Source organism: Cnephaeus nilssonii, assembly GCF_951640355.1.
Source record: "Cnephaeus nilssonii genome assembly, chromosome: 14".
In the NCBI taxonomy this organism is placed as follows: Eukaryota; Metazoa; Chordata; class Mammalia; order Chiroptera; family Vespertilionidae; genus Cnephaeus; species Cnephaeus nilssonii.
The window spans coordinates 70,970,990-70,982,353 of record NC_137085.1 but is presented as its reverse complement, the minus strand read 5'-3'; the positions used below and the strand labels follow the sequence as shown (position 1 = coordinate 70,982,353).

General features: G+C 44.6%; 1 pseudogene across 1 annotated transcript; it reads right to left on the bottom strand.

The window, feature by feature from the left end:
* Positions 1–293: 293 nt before the first annotated feature.
* On the bottom strand, positions 294–448 carry LOC307110422 (large ribosomal subunit protein eL39-like; annotated as a pseudogene). Its single transcript has one exon. The product of its transcript is annotated as a large ribosomal subunit protein eL39-like (transcript).
* Between the last annotated feature and the right edge of the window lie 10,916 nt (positions 449–11,364).

Below are 11,364 nucleotides of genomic sequence, written 5' to 3'. Positions count from 1 at the left end.
CAAACACCCCTCCTCCCCGACAGTTGTCAGTCTGTTCTCTATATACTAGTATGCTCATTTCTTCTCTTCTTCTTCTTCTTGCAGTTTAAAAGGTCTCACACATTTATTACTGAATGTAATAACCTACTACTGCAGAGAGAAAAAATCAACAGAGCAAAATCATGAGTCCATTAATTTTCCAATTAAAATGCCCCAACTGTCCAGACAGTAGCAATCTTTTCAATCATTTAAAGGTGTAGGCAACCTGGATACAGCGTAAATAAATATGTGAGTCATCTCTCATGTGTGATTCCTCATAGGCCCAGCTTGGTTCTCCTCCAATGTCTCCTCTTCGAGTTGTACCTGATTTTATTACCAGTTTTCATCCGAATCCATTGGGAATGGGCCAATTCTGCTTTTGTTTCTTGGCCAGGAACCTCTTGATCCTGAAAGTCTTGTGGGGAGACATGGTGAAGGAGAAGCGAACGCACACACCTCGATGACAGAGAAAGAGCTATGTTCATTTCTTGTTGACTTTTTTTATCCTGGCCTTAGGATATGTTTATTGCTTTTTTTTTTTTTGGGGGGGGGAGAGAAGTGAGAAAGAAACATTGATTAGTACACACCCCAACTGGGGATGGAACCCAAGACCTAGGTATGTGCCGGAACTAGAGATCAAACTGCAACCTTTTTGGTGGATGGGATAATGTTCTAGTCAACTGAGCCACCCAGCCAGGGCTCCTGTTGACTTTCTTATATGCAACCCTCCCTTGATTCAGGCAAGGATAGTCATTGCTTTGGGAAATGTTAGGATTATTAAAGTAGAAATGAAAGGAACAGAGTCAAGTGTCAGGCTATAAGTTCAAAAATAGGGATCGCCTCGCTTTCCATAAAGAACCAGGTTTTACGGAGAGACAAATGTCTTTCCAAATTCCAAAAGCCCCCGAGAAGCTGGGGTGGCCCCCAGGATGTCCTGACTCCGATCCTCTCGTCTCCACTGGACTTGTCTTCAGGAGATGAACAAAATCAGCAAGCAGCATAATAACTGTTTTTTAAAAACGACTAAGTGCCTGTTGTGGACAAGGAATCTGGATGTCTGTGTAACTTGGAAGACAAAACAAGGATGGGCACTCAGGTGGCAAGTGTGAGCGCACTTATGAATTAAACCTGCTGTTCCAAGTCTCCATCCTCGGACTGTTGGAGCAGAGATGCGTTACCCTTGCATTTCACGGGGGGGGGGGGGGGGGGCGTGCTCTGGCCCACCTGCCTGACTTCCAGGTTTCCTCCTAATGCTGAGATCCTGTGACCTGTTTCAGGTGCAGCCAGAGCCCAGGTGTTGTCCCTGGAGCCTCCCCCTGGAGCAGTGGGTGAGTTTATAGTTTTCAGAGGATGGAATCAACGTGGCCACGAACTACTCATGGGAAGGGCCTGGGCGGCTTTCTCTGCGCTTCCATACACAGCAAATTGCAAAGGCTCTGGACAAAAACACAGTACGCTTTAAGCCCACACAGCCCATGACGACTGGTCACTAGTCCGTTGAAATGGACTAGTTAATCTGTCTTGTGTCAATTGGACTAGTATACCAGCCAAAGAACTTAGAAGGGGAAGGAAAAAATTTTCTCCTCCAACAACACATATTACATTACAATAGAAATACTTAGCAGAGGAGGATAAAAGACCCCAGTTGTAGTCAGATGGCCTGACAGTCTGAATCGTTAGTAATTGAATGCTAACATTTTACCTAAATCTCTTAAACTCACCCCCCCCCCCCCGCCCCAGTCCCCAAAGAGCGTGGTTAACCCAAACCAGCTGGTAACCTCTTCATTGTAAAATCCTGTGATTTCACTGGGACAATGTGTGTACACGCAGACCCAGGGAAAAGCCCCAGGTCTGAGAATCTACCCCTGTGGGAGGAGGGCCGGGAGGGACTGAAGAAAGAGCAGGCCGCTCGGTCACGTGATTAACAGGGTTTATTAAGGAAAACTGCATACGAGGTGTGTCTTGGTGGTGGCAAGAGGAAGAGGCTATCCCGCGTGCTTCTTGGCAGGAGCTAAAGAATGACGTAGAGCAGGGCAGCGTGGAGGGGGGTACTGGTATGACTCATCCCAGATGAGGGAAAACGCCTTACACACTTGCCGGGATAGATGACAGCCTGTTCCAGGAACCAGCATGCCTGGAGCATGGGGCTGGAGTGGCGGGGCGGGGGTGCGGGGGGGGGGGGGGGGGGGCAGACAGTCTCTGAGGGCATTTACAAGAAGCAATCTCTGTTCAGGCCCAGATCAAGCTCACGAGTCCAGCAGTGGTCCCATCATCATAGAACAGCCTCTCCTCCACAGACAAGACACCCCACCTACCAAGAGCTTGTCTCCGACCCTCCTCTGTACCCCTGAGGGGAGCACCACTGGCTGGAGTCACAGCATTCAGCACCTGCCAGGCTTCCCTCCCTCATCAGCCCTGAGAGACAATGCATCACCTCGGATCCCAGGGGACCCTGCTGTAGTTGTTTGTGAAACTCTTTTCTTGTTGCTCATCCTCACAGCCTCACACCTCTTCACGCCCTTTGAGAGAAGACTTGTCCTTGTGATCAACAGTCAGGAGCCAGCAGCCCTCTGACCTGGGTGGTTTGGGAAGATGAGCAGCTGTGTCCTGGGGCCACTTCCTGCTCCGCCACCAGTACTTCCAGGGCTGCACATGGAAGGGGGCGACTACTCCTTAAACCCCCTTTTGGGGCACCGCCCTGTCCACCCTCAGGCCAGGGGGTTCGGCTGGGACAGACCCTCCTGCCCCTGTCCTGGCTGTGTCTGCAAGCTGCTTCCTCCTGGGCCTGAGGGGCTGAGGCTCAGGCCTCGCATCAGTTGTGATCTTTGCTTATAACCATCAAGTCGGACCTCAGGTTGTGACCCACAGCACAGCCTCAGTCCCTCAGGATGCTAATGAGCTGAGCCCCATGACCAGCCTCAGTGAGCAGGTGCCCAGCCTCAGTGAGCAGGTGCCCAGACTCAGTAAGAGGTGCCCAGCCTCAGTGAGAGGTGACCAGCCTCAGTGAGAGGTGACCAGCCTCAGTGAGCAGGTGCCCAGCCTCAGTGAGCAGGTGCCCAGCCTCAGTGAGCAGGTGACCAGCCTCAGGGAGCAGGCACAGGTGTGTTTGGCTCAGTGACCCTGTTGTGAGCCTGGGGCTGGAGCCCAAAATAGGGGCTCAGAAACTTCTGGAAAATGATGCAGCAGATCACGTACCTCCTCATGAACAGTTTGTCCTGATTAAGTCTGAAGGAATCCATCTCACATGATCACATGGGACTTGTAAAAAAGTCCCAATTTTACAATGAGGAGACGTATAGGTGGTTTGGTTTAACCTCACTCTTTGGGGACTTGGAAAAAAATGAGTTTAAGAGATTTGGATAAAATGTTACCATTCAGTTGAATTCAAACTGAAACAAACAAATAAAAATTAAATAGCAAATAATAAAAAAGCTAAACTAAATTCTTAATCCCCCTATCATAACCACTTTAAGATATTTTTGAAATAACTAATATAAAATTCTTCTGAAAATCCATCTGTCATTCTTTCTAGCTCCCCTTTGGGGAGTCCTGCTTTGCTGGGCGAGGTGAACACAGTGGCAGTCGTGTACATTACCCTGAAGCTCCACTGTGACCTGGGCAGTTTTAGGCTCCAGTTTTATCTTTCTTCTTAAAAAAAAAGTGGCAAAGGGATATAATAGAGAATTTGTCACTTTAACCATTTGAACTGCACAGTGCAGTGGCATTAAGGACATGTCACATTATTGAGTAACCATCACCACCATCCATCTCCATAACTTCGTTGTTGTTGTTAATCCTCACCTGAGGATGTTTTTTCCATTGATTTTTAAGAGAGAGTGGAATGGAGGGAAGAAGGGAAGAGCAGAGGAGAGGAGAGGAAAGGAGAGAAGAGAGAGAGAGAGAGAGAGAAAGAGAGAGAGAGAGAAAAACATCACTGTGAGAGATGATTGACTCCCGCACGTGCTTGGACCGGGGCTGGGGATTGAACCTGCAGTCCAAGTACGTGACCTTGACCTGAAATTGAACCCAAGACCCTCCGGTGCTCTGGCTGATGCTCTAACCACTGAGAACACTGGCCAGGACTCAAGAACTTGTTTTTGTCTTGCAGAACTGAAACCATCTCTTTACTCTTGGTGGACGTCTTCCATTTCTAAGCTCAGATTTCCACCACGCTGTCGGGGTCACAGCCTCCCTGGATGTAGCTGCTGTTTATGCAGGAATAACCAGGTCCTGTTTGCTTCCCTGGGGTCACATCATCAGGGTTTAGTGAGATCGTATGGACTCTAGACACTGATGGGCCAGCTGTCGCTTTACGGTGTCAGGGAATCCTGTAATTGTAATTGTAAACCTCTTTCTGCAAAAATCCCACCAAGTCCCAGCCTGAGTTCTGATTCTGTTTTGAAGGTCTGGGGTCCAGATTTGGAACCAATCAGAACGCTCAGAAATACCCTCCAGCCCATGCCTTAGATCCTCTGGGTCCCTGGGGGGCTTTTGTCCACATGGGGACCTCAGGCCGACATGGCAGCTCAAGTTCAGACTTTGTCCTCTGGCCCGCATGGCAGCTCAAGGGCAGCCACAGCCCCGAGGGGATGAGGAGCGTGCCGTCCAAGCTCGTTTCACAGCAACTCTGAGGACAAGGGCCCGTGAAAGGCTCTTCTGGCCCCTAAGAACTTGCACCTTTGGATTCGCAGTGTGGCCGCAGGAGCTGAGCTGTGGTCTGCTTTCCTCCCTCCAGCTGCCCGTGGTGGGGTTTGCCAGACAGTTTCAGCCTGACCAGGGATCATGGCACTTAATGCCCCTGGAACGTCCCCAGGACACTCCTCAGGATGTGGCAGTGAGCTCAGTGGCCCTTAAGCTCTTCAAAGTTGGCCTGTCATGATTCCTAACTGTGGCTTCAACTGTTAGGAGCCCGGCTGGTCCCACAACCTTATGAACAAGTGCTGTCCTCACACGTACATGGAACAAAAGTATGAAGACTCTTACAGTCCTTTGACTTGCCCAGCAGCCTCCCTCTGCACCTTTCTCCTAAACAGAACTCCTTTCTTGGGGAGAACTTCTCCGTCCTCAGCACAGACCCAGGGTTACCAGGGCCAGGCCAGTCACGTGGCTCTGTCTCCTCCATCCTCCATGTTTGCACAGGGACAGCTCCGTGACCCAGGCTGGAGCAGTCACAGCCTGCTCCGGGTTTTCACACACAGATGCTGTCAAGGTCAAACCTCTGACCTCTGGGCTCCAGTGGCTGGTGCTTTTATCCCTGTGATGGGAAGTTCTCTTTTGACGTGACAGACAGTGAGGCCGACATTCAGGAGGAAGCTGACACCAGAGAAGGAGGTTCCACTCTTTAAGGCAACCACAATTTCAATGTCAGTGTCACCCTTTCTAGGCACGTGTATGTGCAGTTTTTAATTTTAATTTATTAATAGTTCTTTTCTCATTATAAAAGCAAATCATGTTTATTGTCACCAATTTGGGCAAAAGAGAGAAAATGATTGTTATCTTTTTATTATTTTCCTTCCTTTTTTCGTTGACCATTTTTTAAAGGCAGCCTTGAGATTTTACTAGCATGGGTTGGTCTCTTAGAGCCTTGTCACTCACAGCTCCATGCAGGTGAAACCCAGACTTCCTACTTGGTGGCCTGTGCACAGTGGTCTGTACTGAGAGAAGGGCAGGGAGGTGGGAGTATTTGGCAGGAGGTTTTCTCTCGCTCCTGCAGGACACCATTCCCTCACCTTTGTGCACAATCACAGAGCGTCCTATGTCCCCCACTGCTGACACTAAATGACTCCACTTGGGTTTTGGTTCACCCAAGGGAAATGGAAGGACCCTCTTTTCTTTAAAGTGAGAACAAGCCCTAGCTGGTTTGGCTCAGTGGATAGAGCATTGGCCTGTGGATTGAAGTGTCCCAGGTTCAATTCTGGTCAAGGGCACATGACTGGGTTGCGGGCTCAATTCCCAGTAGGGGGCCTGCAGGAGGCAACTAATCAATGATTCTCTCCCTCATCATTGATATTTCTATCTCTCTCTTTCTCCCTTTCCTCTCTGAAATCAATAAAAATATGTTAAAAAAATAAAAATAAAGTGAGAACAAATCACCTAGGCTCTTTTTACTTCTCCACACCATTCCCAATATTAGTAATAATTATACACCTACATAAACTGGCTGGTTTCCATCACTGGGAGATTAGGTTTAATGACTCTCTTGATTTCAGATTGGTTTTCCCACTATGAGGAGTACTGAGTGAAAACAAAACAAGAAAACATTTTTTTTTCTTTGAATTAAAAGACCAACATATTTATGTAACAGGCAACAATTTTTTATATAAAAAAGATAAAGGACACCAAAATTACAAATAAACTACAGAGCAACTATCATAGCCTCTTGAAATCTATGTGAATAGAAATCCTGTAACTAAGGATATACAGAAGAAGAAATCTTGAGTCTGGTAGGAGTGGCAGATATGCAGAACGGGTTGGTCCCACACCCATGTGTGGTGGTTAAAAATCGGGAAGGATATCTCAGCTGTGAAGGTGCCCCCTGAGGAGGGGTGTGTGTGTGTCTAGATCCCATATCAGGTCCCCAGCCCAGGATTCCAGTGTCATGAAGAGAAGTCTTTGTAATTTCTAGCTGTGAAAACCAGTGGGGATTGTGGCTGAGTAAGGTCAAGGGCTGCTGGAGTTCCATACATTCCTTTTAAATGGCCTGTGCATGGACTTACCTGGACTTACTTCCTCTGAGCTATAGCTCTGGGGCAGCTGCTTGAAAGGTGCCAGGAACATATGGGGAGGGACTGAATTAATTGGCATCAGGGTGAGAGATGGAGAGGCAGGTTTCTCCCAGAAAGAAGCATTGGCAGAGGCCATTGTTTCTTTTCTGAGCCCTCCCTCCACAAAACTGGCAGGTGGAACATGTTTAAGTCTCCATCAACCCAGCTAACACTGTGGGCCCTGCCCTGGTGGTTCCCTGAAATCTCGCTCCAACCAACTTTTGGGCCAACTCAAGCCATTTCTACAAAATTTTCCATACAAATGGCCTGTCTTGGTTCATGCTTAAAATTTTTCTAACGTCTCTCAAACAAGCCATATCTTGCTAAGCTGTATCTAGCAGCAGTTGGCCTTGGTTTGCAGCTTGGCCTCTCCTGGGTACTTCCAAGCCTAGCACAAGTAGCAACCATTTGAAGATTGCTTTGTAGCTCATCCTGGATTGCCCTAGGCAGGGAACAGATGGTGGCTGACCTTGGCCAGCACCTCCCCAGAGACAGCACCTGGTAGACAGCTTCAGACACACTGAAGCACCACCCAACAACCTTCATGAGCAACAAACTCCAGGGTGGACTCAGTGGGCATCAGAGCCCAGCTGAAGCAGTCCTGCTTTGCGGAGTCGGCCCCTGCACAGTGGTCATAGTCAGTTCTCAAAATCAATGGTCTGGGTGTATATCATTCCCATTGACATGCCAAGAGCAAGCAAAGCTCAATTACATCAGGAAGGTGAACAGAGCCCACATGGAAGAAGGGGCATACCCTGAGCACACAGCTCAGGTAAGTGGGGAAGCTACAACACAGGGCCCCACAGGACACCTACTACATAATGCCACTCTACCAAGACTGGGAGATGTTGCAGCTCTACCTAATGCATAGAAACACGCATGGGAGGCAGCCAACATGCAGAGACAAAGAAACAACTCTCAAATGAAATAATAGAACAAAAATCCAGAAAAAGAACTAAACACAATGGAGACAAGCAATCTACTAGATGCAGCGTTCAAAACACTAGTTATAAGAATGCTCAATGAACTTAGGGGCAGAGTAGAGGAACTTAGTGAGAATTTAAACAAATATCACACAATACAGTGTGCAGATAATGTGTTGTATAATTGTGCACCTGAAACCTATATAATTTTGTTAACCAGTATCACCCAGTAAATTAAATAAAATAAACAAAGGCTATAACATAAAACTGGAGATAGAAAACATAAAAAAAGAACCAGTCAGTAATGAAAAATACAGTAACTGAAGTGAAGAATACATTACAGGGAATCAACAGTAGAATAGATGAAGCAGAGAATCAAATCAGTAATTTAGAAGATAAAGAAATGGAAAACAATCCGAATAGGAAAAAAAAAGGGGGGGGGATAGTTTAAGGAACCCCTGGGACACCTTCCAGCATACCAACATTCGCATCACAGGGGTGCCAGAAGAGAAGCAAAAACATTTAAAACATATTTGAAAAAATAATGATGGAAAACCTCTATCCTGGTGAAGGAAATAGACATATATGTTCAAGAACCACAGAGATTTCTAAACAAGATGACCCCAATAAGGCTCATACAAAGACACATCATAATTAAATTGTCAAAGGTTAAAGACAAAGATAATTGTAAAAGCAGAAAAAAAAAAAAAAAAGAAAAAAAAAAAGCAGTTACTTGCAAGGGAGCTCCCATAAGATTGTCAGCTGATTTCTCAACAGAAACTTTGCAGGCCAGAAAGGATTGGAGAAAAATATTCAAAGTGATGAAAAGCAAGGATCTTCAACCAAAATTACTCTATGTAGCAAGGTTATCATCTAAAATAGAAGGTGAAATAAAGTGCTAAAGGCGTTCATCAGCACCAAACCAGTATTACAAAAAATGTTAAAGGGTCTTCTTCAAGAAGAAGAAGAAATAAAAAGATAAAAAATATGGATAAAAATTATAATAAATACATATCTATCAACTACTATAAGTGCAAACAGATTAAATGCTTCAGTAAAAAAAAAACATACAGTCATTGAATGGATAACAAAACAAGACCCTTACATAGTCTGTCTACAAGAGACTCACTTCTGATTGAAAGACACACACAGACTGAAAGAAAAGGAGAGAAAAAGATATTTCATGAAAATGGAAATGAAAGGTAAAAAAGCTGGATTAGCAAGAGTTATACCAGACAAAACAGACTTTAAAACAAGGACTATATTTGGGGTGGTGAACACATACTACAGTATATAGATGAAGTGTTGTAGAATTGTGCACCTGAAATCTGTATAATTTTGTTAACCAGTATCACCCCAATAATTTCAATAAAAAATAAATAAAACAAAGCCTATAATAAGAGACAACGAAGGACAATTCTACTTCTGGTATTTATCTGAAGAAACCCAAAATACTAAATTGAAAAGACAGATATACATCCATATGTTCCTTGCAACATTATTTACAATAGCCAAGATATAATAGTAGCCTAAATGTCTATCAGTAGATGAATGTATAAAGAAAAAGTGGTGCATATATACAATGGAATATGACTCAACCATACAAAGAATGAAATCTTGCCATCTGCAACAACATGAATAGATATAGAGGGTATTGTTCTGAGTGGAGTCAGACAGAGAAGGACAAATGCCAGATTTCACTTGTATGTGGAATCTTAAAAAAAAAAAACACAACACAAAAGAAAAGAAAAAAAAAGCAGAACAGAAATACACTCATAGATACAGAGAATATTTTTATGGTTGTCAGATGGGAGGGTTGCTGGGGGATGGGTGAAAAAGGTGATTAAGAAATACAAATTTGCAGTAGCAGAATAGTCATGAGGATGAGCAGTACAACATAGGAAATATAGTCAACAATATTGCAATACCTACTAGTACATATGGTGTCAGATGGGTACCAGATTTATCAGGGTGGTCGTCACTTCGTAAATTATATAAATGTTTAATCATGGAGTTGCACACCTGAAACTAATATAATATTGTACGTAAACTGTAATTGAAAAATAAAAAGAAAAAATATTTTAAAAAATGAAAAAGGAAAGCTTGTGGCTCAGTTGGTAGGAGTGTCATCCCATATACCAAAAAGGTTGCAGGTTTGATTCTCAGTCAGGGTGCATACCACGGTTGTGGGTGCGATCCCTGGAGGCAACCAGTCGATGTCTCTCTCCCTCTCTCCACCCCCCCCCCCAGCAATTATATCTTCAGGTGAGGATTAAAAATAAAATAAATAATGCCGAAACCAGTTTGGCTCAGTGGATAGAGCGTCGGCCTGCGGACTGAAGGGTCCCGGGTTCGATTCCGGTCAAGGGCATGTACCTTGGTTGCGGGCACATTCCCGGTGGGGGGTGTGCAGGAGGCAGCTGGTCAATGTTTCTCTCTCATCGATGTTTCTAGCTCTCTGTCCCTCTCCCTTCCTCTCTGTAAAAAATCAATAAAATATGTTAAAAAAAAGAAAGATAAAAATAAATAAATAAATAAAAAAGAAGTAAAACAAATAACTTTTTGCTACACCCTATAGTTAAAGTAAAAATACCTGTATTACTATTTATGTATACGAACACTCATACATATAGTCATATGATATAACATTAAATTACATGCTTCTCATGACTGAAGAATTCAAACTTGTGTGGACAAGAGACTACTCCAAGGTATGACCACTGACTGACCCTCGAGCTAATGCCAGGCCAGAGGGAGGTTGTTTGTCATGGACCCCCTCAGAGACCGTTTATTGTAAACAGTGTTAATTCTGAGAGAATCTAGTAGCCCTCCCCTGCCTCCTGCTATGTGCTGGTTCCTGAACAGGTTGTTATCAAGACCTGGTCAAGCATGTAAGCTAATTCCCTGTACCTGTTAGCATTCATGGACTAGAACCTGTGACCATCCCCTTCTTTGCCTTCTATAATTCTTTGGCACCTGCTAAACAGCCTGAGAGTCCATTTTGTCTCGCAGTCATCCAAGATGCAAGTTGTATGTAAGTTTCTCTTAATAAACTCTGTTAGTTACCAGACTGGAGTGGCCAGTCTCTTAAGTGTTATTTTAAATTTAATTTTTTATTAAATTATTGGGGTGACACTGGTTAATAAAATTACATAGGTTTCAATGATATAATACAGCGATTTTCTTTCTTTTTTAAAAAAATATATTTTATTGATTTTTAACAGAGAGGAATGGAGAAGGGATAGAGAGCTAGAAACATCGATGAGAGAGAAACATCGACCAGCTGCCTCCTGCGCACCCCCCACCGGGGATGTGCCCGAAACCACTGTACATGCCCTTGACCGAATCGAACCTGGGACCTTCCAGTCCGCAGGCCGACGCTCTATCCACTGAGCCAAACCGGTTTCGGCGTATTGTCTGTTTATAAGTAATACACTGGGGTTCCATACATGGGAGTTTTTCTACAGATATAAAAGACATAAGCTCAGACAAGGTATAATAAGGAAAAGGGTATAAGGAATACACATGTGGAATAAATGTGCTCTTTAAAGAACAACCAATATAGTAGTGAAAAATACATTTGAAGTGTTAGGAATTCCCGTGAAATGATCAATGAGGAGCAAGGTGCTAGAGGCTGTGAGATGGAGTACAGAGAAGAG